Consider the following 17,332-nt stretch of genomic DNA (forward strand, 5'->3'; position numbering starts at 1 on the left):
CTCACTGAAAAGGTGATATTTAAGCAAAGACCCGAAGGAATTATGGAAACAAGCCAGGCCAGTGTAAGAACGTTTCATGCAGAAGAAAAAGAGCCAAATCCCTGAGGCAGGGCCATACCTGATGTTTTCAAAGAATAGCAAAGTCAGGATGGCAAAGTAGAGTCAACAAGAGAGAAGCAGGGAGAGACCAAGTTGGAGAGGTCAGAGAGGGCCCGATAGTATAGATCAGGACCTTGGTTTTGAATCTGTTAGAAGTAGAGAGCTGTTGGAGGTTTTGAGCAGGTGAGTAACATGATCCGACTGAAGTCACTCAACTGCTGGGTTAAGAGTGAGAAGTCATCAGATGATGGATATAATTCGGAAGTAGAGACTGCAAGATTTTCTGATGACTTGGGGACAGAGTGTGAGACAAAGAGAGGATTGCTCCAAAATTTAGTAGTCTGGGAATATGGAGTAACGAAGTTTCTATGACTTGCAGTTTCATCAAACTTAGAAATTTAGTGTGGCACATGGTAATCTTGAGATGTTTGTTAGGTGCAAATAGAGATGTTACACAGTCCATTGGATATGAAAACTAGCATTCAGGTAAAAGGGTTGGTTGGAGATAGAAATCTTTTTGTCTTCAGGGTATAGACAGTTTTCCAACTGTGATACTAGGGAATGTCAAGAAGAGATGGAGCATCAAGGCAGAGAAGAGGTCTGAGGGCTGAGCCCTGGGAACCTCTATATTAAGCAGAAAAGAGGAGAAACCTGTAAAGCAACCATTAAAAATCAGTGAGGTAGGAAGGAAACTAATGCAGCCTTGAAAACATGCTCCAAGGAAGAGTGATCAGCTGTGACAAATGTTGATAGATCAAGAAAAAAAGAGAAAAAGAAAGTATACGAAAGTATAGAAATTCTATAAGAAAGCAAAAGTGGAACAGAATTATAGGAAAGGAACTGGAGGGGAAGGGGAGGTCAAGGACTTATTTTTGAGTATGGGAGAGTTAGCAGTACAGATGAGAGGCACATTCCGTTTGGTCTGCAGTGTCTTAACAATTTTTGAATTTGAATGTCTTTTGAAAGGGCATGTTCTCTAGGCATCCACTACCTTTGCCAAGCCCCTCCAGACATTCAGGTTTGCAGCTCATGCAGGAAACTCTAGGCCATGCTTGTCTAACCCTTGGCCTATGGGCTGTCTGTGACCCAGGATGGCTTTGAAAGTGACCCAACAGAAATTCGTAAACTTTCTCAAAACATTATGAAGTTTTTTTGATATATATATATATATATTTTTTTTTTTTTTAGCTCATCAGCTATCATTAGTGTTAGTGTATTTTATGTGTCGTCCAAGACATTTTTTTTTTTTTTTGAGTCCGGGTCTTGCTCTGTCACCCAGGCTGGAGTTCATTGGCATGATTTTCGCTCACTGCAACCTCTGCCTCTGGGGTTCAAGTGATTCTCCTGCCTCAGCCTCCTGAGTAGCTGGGATTACAGGCACTTGCCACCATATCCAGCTAATTTTTTTATTTTTATTTTTAGTAGAGACGGGGTTTCACCATGTTGGCCAGGCTGGTCTTGAACACCTGACCTCATGCTCTGCCAGCCTCTGCCTCCCAAAGTGCTGGGATTACAAACGTGAGCCACTGCACCTGGTCGACAATTCTTCTCCTTCCAGTGTGGCCCAGGGAAGCCAAAAGAGTGGACACCCTGGCTCTACGTCATTGTGGATTTGATATCTACAGTTGTGGTATGTTTAAATAGCCCTGAAAGACATGTAACTTGTAAGTCATGTAATAAGTCATATGTAACTACACTGAGGCACTTTTTATTAACTTTTAAAAATGTAAGATAAATTTTTTTTCTTTGGAAAACACAAAACTAAAATTTGCTTATGGTATACAATTTAGAAGCAGAAAAATGAAATAAATATTAGTCACGATGTATCCTGAGAGAGAAACTCCTGTGAACACTTGAATGTATATAATTTCTTATGTGCTTTTTTCAATGAAACTATATATAAGAAAAATGAGATCATACTATAATGTTGCATTATTTACATTTTATACACAAAATAGAATAGCCTTTTGAAATCACTAAATACTCTTCTACAATATAATTTTTATAAATACATAGCATTCCATTGCATGATGCATCAAGATGTGTTTAATTGGTTACCTGTTTAGATATTTATTTATTTATTGTGAATAAATTAATGTGACAATGAACACCCTTGTAGCAAATCTTGCTCTTCCTAAGAGAGGATTTGAATCCTGAGTGCTTCCGGGCTGGTGTGAAAACTGAGTCACTGGCTGTAAGGTGAGCTAGCTGACTTCCTCATGCAAAACTCCATAAAGTTCTGTTGTCTTTTTAAAATAAACTAGCCCAGTTAATCTTCACCAAAGGAGGTAGCTATTACAAAGTTTTGCTTTTAAAAAATAAGGAAATTTTGAGAAAGTCACATGCTTACTGAAACAAAACTCCTCAGAAGTGGGAAAAGATCAATGGTCCAAATAAGAAGTGTGCTTTCCGGCCGGGCGCGGTGGCTCAAGCCTGTAATCCCAGCACTTTGGGAGGCCGAGACGGGCGGATCACGAGGTCAGGAGTTCGAGACCATCCTGGCTAACACGGTGAAACGCCGTCTCTACTAAAAAATACAAAAAAACTAGCTGGGCGAGGTGGTGGGCGCCTGTAGTCCCGGCTACTCGGGAGGCTGAGGCAGGAGAATGGCGTAAAAACCCGGGAGGCGGAGCTTGCAGTGAGCTGAGATCCGGCCACTGCACTCCACCCTGGGCGACATAGCGAGACTCCGTCTCAAAAAAAAAAAAAAAAAAAAAAAAAAAAAAAAAAAAAAAAGAAGTGTGCTTTCCATGCATGTAACTTCCTAATTTTTCTTTAGAGTTGGTAAATAAATAGCACATCTAACTGGTTCCTCTCATGCATCAAGTCTTTAGTGAGTTTTTCTCAAGGTTTTGCTCTTGCTGCCAAGCATTTAGAATGATTCCTTTGTATTATTTATGCTATTAGCATTTGTATAGACTACTGCCTATCTTGGCTTGGCTTTTCATTTCACTTCTCATACTTGTCAGGTGTCTAATTAGGTGAGTTGATTAGTTTGTCATTTCTAGTTTTCCAAATGTGACATCAGATTCTAGAAGTACTTTAACTATTGACATCTTATGCCCTTCCACACTAAACGTCATCAAATTTTTTCTTTGGTTGTTGATTCCCTTTAGAATATTCACATAGTTGGTACCAATCTTTTCTATATAAGTTCTATCTGGGACTCCCTGTTAAAAAAGCAGCAAAAAGGGTTCACTAAAGATTCTAAAATATAAAGCTTTTTTTTTTTTCTTTTTTCTGTTATCTCTATCTCAACTTATTATGGTGTTTATTTGCTCTTTAATGGTAAATGTTACTGTTCATCTTTATATTATGCAAGGCCAGTTTAAAGGCAGAGATAAGAACATTGAACTCATATGTGGAATCACTGAAATTACACAATTCCTATTTTGTAGCTCCTACATGCATATGCCACATGCAGTGGCAACTATATACAAAGCTAACTCAACTGATTTTTTTTCACTTTGTAATGCATACACATTCTACCAACACTCTATTTTTGGATTTCTCAAAGAGTGAAGGTAGAAATAAAAGGAAAAGGAACTATGGGTTGCTTCATCTTTTCCTTTCTTGTTATGCCACTACTTTCAGCCTAAATGGTTGGCTAACATGGGGAAGCAATACAAGTAAAAAAGATATGATAAAGTTCCTGGACCATTTGTGTTTCTTAGAATGCCACTGCCTTCTTCTGTCTTCTAAGCAAATTCTTGTTCAAACAGAAACTGCAACCTACCAGAGCTGTCAGTGGAAGACGTTGCAAGCTTACCTTGTACTTGCTTTGAGTCTCACCAAGCTCCTGTGCATTGTGAGTCCTCTAGGGGTCTGTGCTCATGGGGCATCACATTGTATGTGATGGGGCTTCAGGGAACTGCAAACACACATGTTGCATCTTTCTCCTTTGCTCACACATGCTCCATTGTCCTATCAGACTTTACTTTCAAAACACAAGTTTAAACATAAAATTCATAAGCGTTTCAAGACCATAACCACAGAGCATACAACCAAGCACAGAAGCCTTCTGGCCTCTAAGTGCTATATGACTGCCCAGGTCGGACACTCATGAAGCCTGCCTTGGTTCCAGTTTTTTTCAAATGACTTCCTGTCTTCACAGCTCTAAGACAAGTATTTGTCAAATAAACAAATGAACACTTACTTTGTTCCAGACAGGGTGCTTGCCATTTAATCCTCAAACAACCATGAGATGAATCCTATTCTTATCTAATGTTATAAAACCTGAGGCTTACAAAGCTTAGTTATTTATATAAGGTTATATCGATTATAAGTAGCACAACCCGAATTTGAACCCAGGTAGTTCTTTCTCTTTAAATATAATGAAGGAGACACTTTAAAACTGGTCTTTAAAGGGGTGATGAAAATAAGGAGTTGAGATCTGAACCAGCATTGTGAAATAAAGCACATATAATTTACTAAAACAATTTATGGCAACTTTGAATAATAGAGAGATAAATGTATGATTTCAGTGTCAATGGCCAACCCTCTTTACCTAATCACTTAGGCAGCACTGGCAAACGATGATGCATCCACTAAGCTCTGGAATAGACTTTTTCTTTCACTGTCCTGCCACTCACTCATCTTTTTTGGGGCCCATAATGAAATGTGTTCCAGCCAGATCTACCCTTTCCATGTTCCCTGCTGGATAGATCCACTGCTGAGAAGTCTAAGTATCCTTCAACAATTGTTCACATTTTAAAGTACAGAATTTTCTTCAAATAAAGTCCTCCAGCTGTAGCTATTTCTACCACTGAACAAATGCTGACACTGAAGGGGTGCAGCTTGCCTCCAAAGATTGCCCTGCCAAATATGTCTGGCAAAGCTGCCCGGGAATATCTTCTTGATCTACACGCAGAAGTGATGGGAGCCATTTCAATTCTTAACTTTCTGCAAGGATAATAAAACTTCTTTCTGCGTGCCACCTCCACAGAGCTTCCTGAGCCATGTGACATACCATTATTCTCTAGGAATCTCCCAGGTCTCATCTATTCACCAAGCTCTATCAGCAGAGGGAGCTTAAGCTGTCACCAGGGGCCACACTTAGGACTTGTGCTTTAACTATTCCATGAATTTTTGGGGTGAGGGTATGTCTCTGAGTTTAGCAACTGGCTAAAAAATAATTTTCTTTGTTTAAAATATTGAATATTAGCCCCTCCTTTCTCCTCCTCTCCAAATAATGTAGCCTTTCCATATTGCCTGATTTACACAGTCGTGAAAAGTTCTTACTATCTGAAAATCCATGACAAAACCCATAACAATGTGGGAAGATGTTCCTTTGAGAATGGATTTGGGAATAAAGACAGATGGAAAGAAGAGGGTTTAGAAATAATTTAGGAAACGGGGTTGGCCACAATGGATATACACACACATATAGTTAGTCATAAACTATAGTTTTCATCTGAAAGGCAATAGAGTCCTCATGAGTGTCTAGGGAGAAGGTAGTGATGCAGTGAGTGATTCAAGATTTTGTTAGCAGATTGAATTGGCTAAAGGACAGAGAGCTTAGAGGTTGGAAGACCAGAAAAAAACAAAGCAAAACAAACAAAAAAACTACCACACAGCCAGATTTGCCCCTCCCCCTCCCAAAAAAAACCCAAAGCCAGGTGGCACAAGCCAATATGAAGCACAGCTGAGTACAATATTCTTTTAAACAAAGGCCAAATCAATATGTTTTGAAATTTGAGATGTGGTGAGGCACCTACTCTTTGACACCTTCCAGCATTGGTAATGCCATTTGTAGTCTATGAAACTAATAAAGGGTTTCAGATCTGTCCATTCGGTGCTGGCATTAACACACAGGGAAATAGTCAAGGCAAAATGAAAACACAAAGGTACTACTGTAAAAATATTGTATTATTTGGATTCAGTCACCATCAATTTTGCCAAATCCCTGAAGATTTCCATTGTCCTGCATAGCAGGGATAAAGGAAAATATAGGGGTAGATGCCAAATTATTTAAGTTGAATGTTTTCCAATTTCTTTTTCATGAAATGTCAGTAGTTCTTTAAAACGCAGTTCGTAGTATTGCCATATTTTTGTTCTCATATGTGTTGAAGAAATATACAGATTTCAGCCTCTGCCTTAGATTTTAAAGTAATCATTCTCAAGGAACTGGTTTCATTTGTGAATATGCTGAAGCCCAAAAGAAAGAAAAAGAACAAATATTGGTGTGAAACGACGCTTTAAATGCATGGGTGCCAGACGGAAAAGCTTTTGGCCTGTTCCTATATTTGATCAATTGGCTTGTCTAATCCATTTGACTACGGACGGATGGCCTGACATGACTTCAGATTAGTTTAATAGGGATTAAGGTGGCATGAAGTGTATAATGGTATGCATTTGTAAGTACAAACATGCTTAGAAATTCATTTATCTTTGGGGAGTGATGGAGGTTAGTTCAAGCTCCAGCTATATTTACAAACAGATTCTAGCCACAGCTGAGCAGTGTGGACCTGGGGAAAGTAACTGTGCCTGCCTTTCCTTAAGCCCACAAGGCCTTTTGATTTCTGCCCAAATAAAGCAGGCCTTTGGCATTCAGCTCTCTTAGCTGGCAAGATATCTGCATAATGTCTGCAGAATTTAGAATGGCCAGGAGGGGCAGGTCAAAGACAGCCAAATTATGATATCATACCCATAAAACTTCATCAATGGTGACACACAGAAAACACTCAGTAAATTGCTTTCATTAATTTATCCTTATTAAGAAATTCTAGGCAGTGTCTTCATTCCTTGGCAGATTTCTGATTCTGCCATTTCCCTTCCTTCCTTCATTGCTTTTCCTTAACAAAAACAAGCAACCATGGGCACAGAGTGACAGTAGCTGAAGAAATGTGGCCTGGGGTAGCCTAGGATGCTCACACTGACTGAGAGGAATGTTTTATAAATGCTCTATTTGCCTTTGGGAGAGCCAAAGACTTTTCTGAATCTTCTGCTCTGGGTTAGGATGAGAGTTATTCCTGCAGTTAAGTAAAAGGAAACCTGACTATAGAGAATTCTCTGCCTCCCTTCTCTGAGGACAAGAACGGGGGCACTGAGGGACCAGCTGCACAGAACCAGGCTTGGTCCCGGGTTGCAATGCCCAGACTCCATTGGACAGAGGGAGTAGGGATGGTTGCGAGGCTGTCAGGGCAGATGCAGGATCAGGAAAAGAGAGGGATATGCAATTGAATGTAGGCCCAGTTTTTCTTTGGGTCACACACGTTTCTAAAGCTGAAAATCTCACTAGTCTACAAAAATGACATCAGGAGAAACTGAGGGAAGTGAAGCATTTCCTTGTAACTGTTTGACCCTGTTGGGAGTTGAGAGTGTCATCCATGTTGGGGCAGATATTCCCAAGTCTCATCATCTGTCTTGTTTGGTTGCCTGTTTGGGGTCTTGGAAGCTTGACTCAAAGGCATTACTCAGGGAGTGGAATTCATAAACCATTCCAGTGCCTTATGGCAGAGAGCTTTTGCATATAGACCAGCAATGAGAGAAGAAGCATATGAGAAAGCTAAGACCAAGAGAGACAGAAAGAACAAGAAAAAAATATCAAAAAGAAGATTTATCAGGGAATGTTTAAGATGGGAATGCATAGATAAAATATTTTGAATATGAAAGAGAGGATAAAAGATTCTGCATTGTTTCACAAGCAAATTTTAAAACAGCAGAGATATAACTATGTACCACAAATAAACCCTTGTTATTTTGTGTTCTTTTCTTACTGTGCTAAATTTATTTCTGATTGTGGTATGCTTAGGAACATTCAAGTTCTCAAATATATTTTGATTCCTTTAGTTATCATAGGAACTGACTGAACTATGGATGCACTGTGGCCTTGCATTCTTGAGGACTTCCATGTTGAATGAGCATGTCAGGTGGACCCTTGTTGATGATGGCCATTGATGCATGCTGTGGAACTCTGTGTCCTGACAGACACGTGGGCAGGAAACTTGATAAAGGAAGTACCCAAATTTAGATGTTACTCACTCCAACAAGAGATGAAGAAACCGAAGATTGCAAAGCATGGCTCAAAGAAGGAAAACAACGGTAAAGATAGCAGCTCTTTCTCCCCCTCAATACCCAAATCTTATTGCTTTGGCAAAATTGTTGCCTGGAGAAGCAGTCCTGCACCAGGGTAACAAATAGACAATTATGACGCTCAGCCAGATTCCTTGTGAATGAACCAGACTTGAACTATGCTATAATTTGTTGAAGATGCTAAGGTCTTGACTGTTTTTGACATTACCGTATGAACACTTAAACACATCCATGATAATTTCATCTAGGTAAAGAGTTATGGTATTCAGTAACAGGAAGTAGGGTCAAGAAATAAAGAAGGGACACACTGGCTTTTAAAACAAAACAAGACAAACAAATATGAATACGTAATTGAAAGAAAGGCACCTTGATGAGAGTGCTTGACAAGAAATCAGGACCTGTGAAGTCGAGTGCAGACTCCATTGCTGAACAGCTGTAGAGGAAGGAACTAGCTGCCCTCTAAGTTCCCTTTTAGCTCTGCATTTCTACGATTCTGATTCATCTTCCTAGGAAATACAGTTCCAGTCTCAAGAGCACTGAACAGCCATGAAGAATGGTGAGTCTGATTTATTTTAGTCATGGAAGAGACCTTCTATTCTGCATCGATAATTATTTGGGTTTCCTTTTGTGCGTGCATGCCAATTTTGCTATCTTGAACACTAAACTTGTGGGTTTATAATTTGCTGGAAAGTTCAAATGTAAGATGATGAACTGCTTAGGTGTTTTATTCCCCGCCCCACCTCACCCCAAGTAAGAATGACAAATCCATTTCCTGGTGCCAGCTCCTGTTATTTCTTCCCTCTGGCAGGTTAGATCTGTTGTCAGTTTCAGAAGCAGAGATTTGATGTAACTTAGGTAGTATGTTGAAATTTTCTGCTCAGGCCTCTTCTTAAACAAACAAATGAAAAACTTTGCAAGGTCGTGTGAGCTAATATAACGATATTTTTCATTTTTGCATTTCTATTTTTCCTCTCTGGTGGTAGGGAAAAATAAATTAGAGAGTTCTGGGTTAAAGGCCCTCAGGTTTTTTTACAGGTAATAGTATGTTCTGTTCAACAGTTTAAGCACATTTAAGTAAAATGAAAGGAAATGAAAATGAATTACAGGCTAAAAGCAAGATCTTGGCTTCCAGGAGCCTCTCAGCTGATGGTTCCAGGTATCACTGAAATAGAAACGCTGCCAGAAGAGGTACTAAACATGAACCAGGGCACACTGCAATTCTTGTCTCTCAAGGGGAATGCAAATGGTCTTGCTGTGGTTGATGTAAATATGTGTAAAACAACAACTACAGAACACGTAACCTTTCAATACCTTTGGAAAGCTCTATATGTTGATTGAACAGGGACTTTGATAAAAATGACAGTTTGTCACCACTCTCTTGAGAGAAGTGTAAAATAAAAATGATGTGTGGTGTGTGTGTGTGTGTGTGTGTGTGTGTGTGTGCGCACATGTGTAGGTGGAGATGAGATATTCCTACACTGGCTTTCTTGATGTGAATCAGTATGTTAACATTTCACCTGTCTAAATTTTATAAAGGCTCCATCTCTAGAAGAAACAAAAGTAGTATCAACTATGACTTTGGACCTGTTTGTGTTTATAGACGGGTTGTCCCATCAATGTGGTCTGTCTAGTAAGGCCTGTCTTATCTACAGAGTAATTTGTCTCCAAGATCATTTGCTCCATACTGCCCAAATATTTAGTATGTATTTAGGTAACAGTTCTGGGATACCGACGGGATGCAGTATCTGAAGATCACTGATATGGTTTGGCTGTGTCCCCACCCAAATCTCATCTTGAATTCACATGTGTTGTGGGGCGGACCCAGTGGGAGGTAATCGAATCATGGGGGCATGTCTTTTCTGTGCTGCTCTTGTGATAGTGAATGAGTCTCAGGAGATCTGATGGTTTTAATAATGGGCGTTTCCCTGGCAAACTCTCTCTTCTCTTTGCCTTCCACCATGATTGTGAGTCCTCCCTAGCCATGTGGAAGTATAAGTCCATTAAACTTCTTTTTCTTCCCAGTCTTGGGTACGTCTTTATCAGCAGCATGAAAACAGGTTAACACAGTAAATTGGCACCAGCAGAGTGGTGTATTGCTAAAAAGATACCTGAAAATGTGGAAGCATCTTTGGCACTGGGTAACAGGTAGAGAGAGGCTGGAACATTTTGGAGGGCTCAAAAGAAGATAGGAAAATGTGGGAAAGTTTGGAACTTCATAGAGACTTGTTGAATGGCCTTGACAGAAAAGCTGATAGTAATATGAACAATAAGGTCCAGGTTGAGGTGGTCTCAGATGGAGATGAAGAACTTGTTGGGAACTAGAGCAAAGGTAACTCTTGTTATGTTTAGGCAAAGAGACTGGTGGCATTTTGCCCCTGCCCTAGAGATTTGTGACATTTTGAACTTGAGGGAGATGATTTAGGGTATCTGGTGGAAGAAATTTCTAAGTAGCAAAACATTCAAGAGATGACTTGGGTGCTGTTAAAGGCATTCCGTTTTGTAGAGGAAACAGAGCATAAGAGCTGGAAAATTTGCAGCCTGACAATGTGGTAGAAAAGACAATCCCTTTTTCTGAGGAGAAATTCAAACCAGCTGCAGAAATTTGCATAAGTAATGAGCTGAATGCTAATCCCCAAGACAATGGGGAAAATATCTCCAGGGCATGTCAGAGGTCTTCACAGCAGCCCCTTCCATCATGGACTTGGAGGCCTAGTAAGAACAATGGTTTCATGGGCCCAGGGTCCTCGTGCTGTGTGCAGTCTAGGGACTTAGTGTCCTGAGTCCCAGCTGCTCCAGCCATAGCTGAAAGGGGCCAGTGTATAGCTCGAGCCATGGCTTCAGAGGGTACAAGCCCCAAGACTTGGCAGCTTCCATCTGGTGTTGAGCCTGCAAATGCAGAGGAGTCAAGAATTGTGGTTTGGGAACCTCTGCCTCGATTTCAGAGGATTTGGAAATGCCTGGATGCCGAGGCAGAAGTTTACTGCAGCAGCAGGGCCCTCATGGAGAGTCTCTGCTAAGGCAGTGATAAAGAGAAATGTGGGATCAGAGCCCCCACAGAGTCCCTACTGAGGCATTGTCTAGTGGAGCTGTGAAAGAGGGCCACCATCCTCTAGACCCCAGAATGGTAGATCCACTGACAGCTTGTACCATATGCCTGGAAAATCTGCAGACAGTCAGACACTCAGTGCCAGCCCATGAAAGCAGCAACTTGCTTTTGATTATACCCTGCAAAGCCTCAGGGGCAGAGCTGCCCAAGGCGGTGGGAGACCACCTCTTGCATCAGCATGACCTGGATGTGAGACATGGAGTCAAAGGAAATCATTTTGGTGCCTTAAGATTTGACTGTTCTGCTAAATTTCAGACTAGCCTCTTTATTTTGGCCAATTTCTCCCATTTGGAATGGCTGCATTTGCCCAATGCCTATACCCTCATTGTATCTAGGAAGTAACTAACTTGCTTTTGATTTTACAGGCTCACAGGCAGAAGGAACTTGCCTTGTTTCAGGTGGGACTTTGGACTGTGGACATTTGAGTTAATGCTGAAATGAGTTAGGACTTTGGGCAATTGTTGGGAAGGCACCATTGGTTTTGAAATGTGAGGACATGAGATTTGGGAGGGGCCACAAGCAGAATGATGTGGTTTGGCTGTGCCCACACCCAAATCTCATCTTGAATTCCCATGTGCTGTGGGAGGGGACCCAGTGGGAGGTAACTGAATCATGGGGCAGGTCTTTCCTGAACTTTTCTTGTGATAGCAAATGAGTCTCATAAGATCTGGTGGTTTTCAAAAGGGGAGTTTCCCTGCACAAGCTCTCTCTTCTCCTTGCCTGCCCCATCCATGAAAGACATGACTTGCTGCTCCTTGCCTTTCACCATGATTGTGAGGCTTCCCCAGCCCTTTGGAACCGTGAGTCCAATTAAACCTCTTTTTCTTCCCTGTCTTGGGTATGTCTTTATCAGCAGCATGAAAAATGGACTAATACAATGACATAAACTATCACGTTTTTATGCACTTAGCTTTTAATCTATGATATCTCTAATTATTTCCATTTGATTCCAGAAGATGAGAGGGGGAGTTGGTTGTGCTAATAAACCCCTGCTTACTTCCCAGACTCTGAGATGGAAACAGTGGTGCTTGTAGGAATTCTCATTAAAGACCTGATCAAACAGGCTTCATTGACTCATAGGCTGCTGTGTTGTTGCTGGGTGTGTGTTGGTCCCCTCCTGACACTTTTATTATTTCCTTGGCACCTCTAGTATTGTGCTAAAGGTCATCTGAGAGTCAGATAGAAGAATACATGCCAAGTGTATTTACTGTACTGGCACCGGTACCACACATTTCTAAGGCCCACACATTTCTAAGGCTGGCAGTTACTCTGAATGACCTATCTTTCTAGGTCATTGCCTGTTACTTTAACCCCTTATGGCTACCATTCCCTCCTCCCAAAGCAAAAATGTCAAAGGAACTTAAAGGAATTACTCTTATCAGTTTGAATACCTCGATGAAGACTTTCAACAAGGGCAGGTCACCACAGGTAAAACATTGAATTATTTAGAACAGACAATATGCAAATAAAAGAATAAGATAGTATCTGTTTGAAGTATTTCTGGGAAAAATGTAGCAAAAAATTATAATTCTTCTATCTCCTTCTCTCCTGTGCACAACTTTTCTGGCTTTAGAAATATGGATGTCCTCATCTTTTCCAGAAATATCCTGTAAAGCTGGATTAAGAGGATGATGTGAGGACAATTGGATGTAGTGACATAAAAAACCTAGCAGTCAACTTTGGTGGGTGAGCTGGAGAGTTAAATTGCACAAGAGTAGCTCTCTTTATTAAGTTTTGTACAAAGCCATAACGAAAAGCTAAGAGTGCAAACTGTTTCCACACAGACATGTTTTGGACATATATTCCCTGATTCATACTCTGCAAATGCAAAAAGAAAATGATAGCTTGGAGATCTCCAACATAACCCGGAGATCCTTCTACTTTCTGACTTTAAACAGGTTAATAAGAACATATGTCTTTAAATGAAGAAGGCCGACTTCACTTGCATAAATGACATTTGAGGGTCTGAACATCAAAGCAACTAAGAAGTTGAAGGATAGTTGGAAGTGGTGGGTGGAAGGAGGAGGTATATTAAGACATAAAAATCCATAGATCTACAATTATTATTATTTTCAAGGTGAAGTCTCGCTCTGTCACCCAGGCTGGAGTGCAGTGGTGTGATCTCGGCTCACTGCAACCTCGGTCTCCTAGGTTCAAGCAGTTCTCTTGCCTCAGCCTCCAGAGTAGCTGGGATTGCAGGTGTGCACCACCACACCCACCTAATTTTTGTATTCTTAGAAGAGATCAGGTTTCACCATATTGGCCAGGATGGTCTGGAACTCTTGACCTTGTGATCCGCCGGCCTCAGCCTCCAAAAGTGCTGGGATTACAGGCATAAGCCACTGTGCCTGGCCCAATATATAAAATTATTTAGGGCCTAATTATTGGTTTTAATAAAGCCCCCAAAGAGATTTGGAGAGTACATTAAGATGTGCCCTTTCTTTTATGTAGTAACCTCAGTTTCTATACATGTAGAGGTGGGGCAGGGGACAGCTGTGAGCTGGGGTTCTGAGAAACTTGATTACTAGATTGGTATCATGGGAATTTGCTGATCCTGTGTGAGACAGTTTGTTAAATCCCATTCATGTGTCCAAATACATGATTAGGGACTCGTAGTAACCACCCCTGTTCACACATCTATCATTCAGACACAAAACAAAATACAAAACACCAAATGTCTCTAGAGTTGAGCCAGATCTTTCTTATCTTTGAAGAATCAAAACTTATAAAAGCCTCAGGGAACTGAAATGATTTATGAATGTTCAAAGTTGCTAGACTTTTGACAATTGTTCTTGCTAAAACAAAACTGTTTACATTATCTTGTATTGCCATACAGATTTTGACCAAAATAAAAGTTTATTTCCAAAAATAATACTGTTTTCTTGTTATTTTCCCCTTCTATTTAGATATTGCATTTAAAAAACTTTATTTTTTTCTTTTTTTCTTTTTTTTCTGTAAAAGCTATTCCAAGTAAGAGTGTTTAGTAGAAACAGAACCTTCTCAATAAAATGTTAGGAAAACCTCTCCTGGTCTGAGCTGCAACCTGCACCCTGTCACCAGGCTGACCAAACAGATATTTATTACCTTTTAAACTACCAGAGAAAATAGTAGGCTTTAGAATATGTGGATTTGGGCTTGGTGAAAAGAACAGTGTTGATTAAAAAGAGTAGATAAATCTTACTCTTTTGTGGAAATGCCAGGGTCCTGCTACCATTGCTTTTTCTGTCATGTATGTTTTCAAAAAGCAGTTAGCAGAATATCACTGATGTTTACACCCATGAAGAAAATAGCAAGCCAGTGTATTATTTTTTAAAGCATTCATTTGTGGGTAAATTTGTGCCTCATAATCAAAGTGTTGTATTTGCCTTCTTTAATTATGTGATTTCTTAAGAATGTTCAGCTGTCAGATTTTTTTTTTTTTCTGGAAATAGAGCCTGGGGAAGGAGAAGACATACTGTAGTGAATTGCAAAAATCAAGAATCACAATTTACATTTTCTTTACTCACTTTTAAAGTTAACCAGAGGTGTGAACTGTGGGTAAGCTAAAAGCATCACTGGCCAATTTTGGTTAAAAACAGACCTTTTTTCTCATCATTATTAATTTAAGGTGATGGATATTTCACTCTTTCATGAGATACTGAGGCCTTCAATGAAGAAAGAATCACATCTTATTAATGTCTGATTTAGCAACTTGTCAGTCTTTTTTTTTTTTTTTTTGAGATGGAATCTCGCTCTGTCGCCCAGGCTGGAGTGCAGTGGCTGATCTCAGCTCACTGCAAGCTCCACCTCCTGGGTTCACGCCATTCTCCTGCCTCAGCTTCCCGAGTAGCTGGGACTACAGGCGCCCGCCACCTCGCCCAGCTAGTTTTTTGTATTTTTTTTAGTAGAGACGGGGTTTCACCGTGTTAACCTGGATGGTCTCGATCTCCTGACCTCGTGATCCGCCCGTCTGGGCCTCCCAAAGTGCTGGGATTACAGGCTTCAGCCACCACGCCCGGCCCAACTTGTCAGTCTTAAATGAGAGTGTAAACACCTAGAAAATCTCTAGACCCATCTTGATGTCATTGGCAACAACATCATTCTTTCATATTTTAGTTAAAATATTCAGTATCTTTAGGCATTCTTGTCCAGTGACTGTGGGATTATAAATTGGTGTAAGCAAGAAAGTAGCTTGGTAATATGCTGTAAGAATCTTAACAATGTAGCTCTTGAATTGGTCATTTCTCTTTTTAGAATATATCATAAGAAAAAATACCAGATACAGAATAAAAAAGCCAATATGTTGATTTTCATGTAACCCAAAGATCGCCAGCCTTCAACTATCTGGGATTACCCAGATAGTTTTAATATGCTAGTTAAATAAGCCAAGCTCTCACCCACATTAACTGCAGAGAGTCCCAGTGACTTTTCAAAATGCCTAAATAGGGGAATTAGGTGGGGACAAGAGATACTTATACTACCTTGTCTCTGCTATAACTTGCTCTAAAGCCCTGTAGCAGGCCTTTCTTTAATCCCTATGACATCTCATCTCTGCCTTTGTATGTCATGTAAGCTTTGCTGGTTCCTTTTTATGCCTTTTCCGTCATTTCTCCAGCATTTAGAATTTAGAGTGGTGGAAAGATTTACAATGCAAAATAGAAAATTACTTAAACATGCACGGGCCACATCCATGCTGTTAGAGTTTGTTGGCCATCCAGGAGTTGTTCCCTGGCTGAGTCTCTCCTTGGGCTCTGCACAGCAGCCATGTTGCTGGGCCCTGGTCTCTTCTTTCAAAGCCTCCTTTCCTGTCCTTTCTTCCTTGGGTCCTAGCAACTTAGCCCTCCTGGATTCCTTCCTCCAGCCTCAACACTTTTCTCTGAGGACCCAGAGAGCTGCTCCAAATCATTTTTTATTTCAAAACCCTTTCCTTTAGAGGAAATATATTTTCACTTTATTTTGCAGAGCTGTTTAGATGCCTTAATTTTGACATCCCATTCTAAACTTTGCTCTGGACCTGCCTTAGTTTTTAAACCAAAGGACTTTTTAAATGTTTTGTTCAAACATGAGTCATTTTTTGTGTGTGTGTCTAAAATCGTATTATATTCTCACTCCTCCTTGCAAATTAATAAAAAATAATATTTTTCCCTGATGTTCTGATAACTCGATAATACTAAAAGTAATCTGAAAAAAAATTAGTATCCTCCATAAAGGAATATGATTTGGAAAATTACAGTCGATTCATAGAATAAAATAATAGCTTTTAATTATAAGTTATATTCATAAAATGTTTGGCTTATGTGTCACAATTTTAAATTACATAACATTATAACCTATGTAATTTTGACCATGTAAAATTATTAAAATTAAGCAGAAGGAAATATACTAAAATATTAGAGTATCTATTTTGGATGGTGGAGTTATGTGTGATTTTTATATTCTTTTAATTTTTTAAATTAGCTTCCAGTTTGTCTATAGTAAGCATGTATTACTTTAATTGCTTAAAAATAAAACTTATTGCAAATTTTCAGAAATTTGGATTTAAAACCTGTAGACTTTTAGAAAATATTTTTTTCTCTTTTCTCCTTATATTACTTATTTTCTATTCACAATGGTGGTATTAGGCTAGTCAACATGAACCCAAATATGGTTAATGGTCTGGGATGAATGGTGGGGCCAATAACGAACAAACTCAGGTTAGTAACTATTTAGCTTAGTAGAAAAAAAAAGATGAAAAACCAGTGTTATCTAGGGATACCTTTTTCTTTTCCTGTTTTCTTTTTTTTTTTTTTTTCGGGGAGTTGGTTGGGAAGTGGGTGTGGTTTCCCAATAAAAACCAGAAAATCTACTAGAAAAATTCTACAAGAGCTGTAACATTTAGGGACATCCATTATGAAAAGCATTCAGAAGGAATATTATTAGTTAACTACTGAGAAGGTGTCATTACCTATAACCTTCTAAATCGCTAACCTATCCCTAGATTAGAAACCAGTTACAATAATCTCACACAGTCTAGTCATGTTCTGGGGCAATACAGGCAAACACTCAATTCTTCCATGCTTACTCATATATAAACTAGAGCCCCTGAATTTTATATAGTTAATGCCATCTGTTATA

At 39.7% G+C, this 17,332-nt stretch overlaps 1 non-coding gene across 1 annotated transcript; it reads right to left on the reverse strand.

The window, feature by feature from the left end:
- Nucleotides 1-17,032: 17,032 nt before the first annotated feature.
- Nucleotides 17,033-17,094, reverse strand: LOC123573768 (U7 small nuclear RNA). The gene has a single exon (XR_006698502.1). It is a non-coding gene; the product is annotated as a U7 small nuclear RNA (small nuclear RNA).
- Between the last annotated feature and the right edge of the window lie 238 nt (nucleotides 17,095-17,332).

This window comes from Macaca fascicularis, chromosome 5 (genome assembly GCF_037993035.2).
Source record: "Macaca fascicularis isolate 582-1 chromosome 5, T2T-MFA8v1.1".
Classification (NCBI taxonomy): domain Eukaryota; kingdom Metazoa; phylum Chordata; class Mammalia; order Primates; family Cercopithecidae; genus Macaca; species Macaca fascicularis.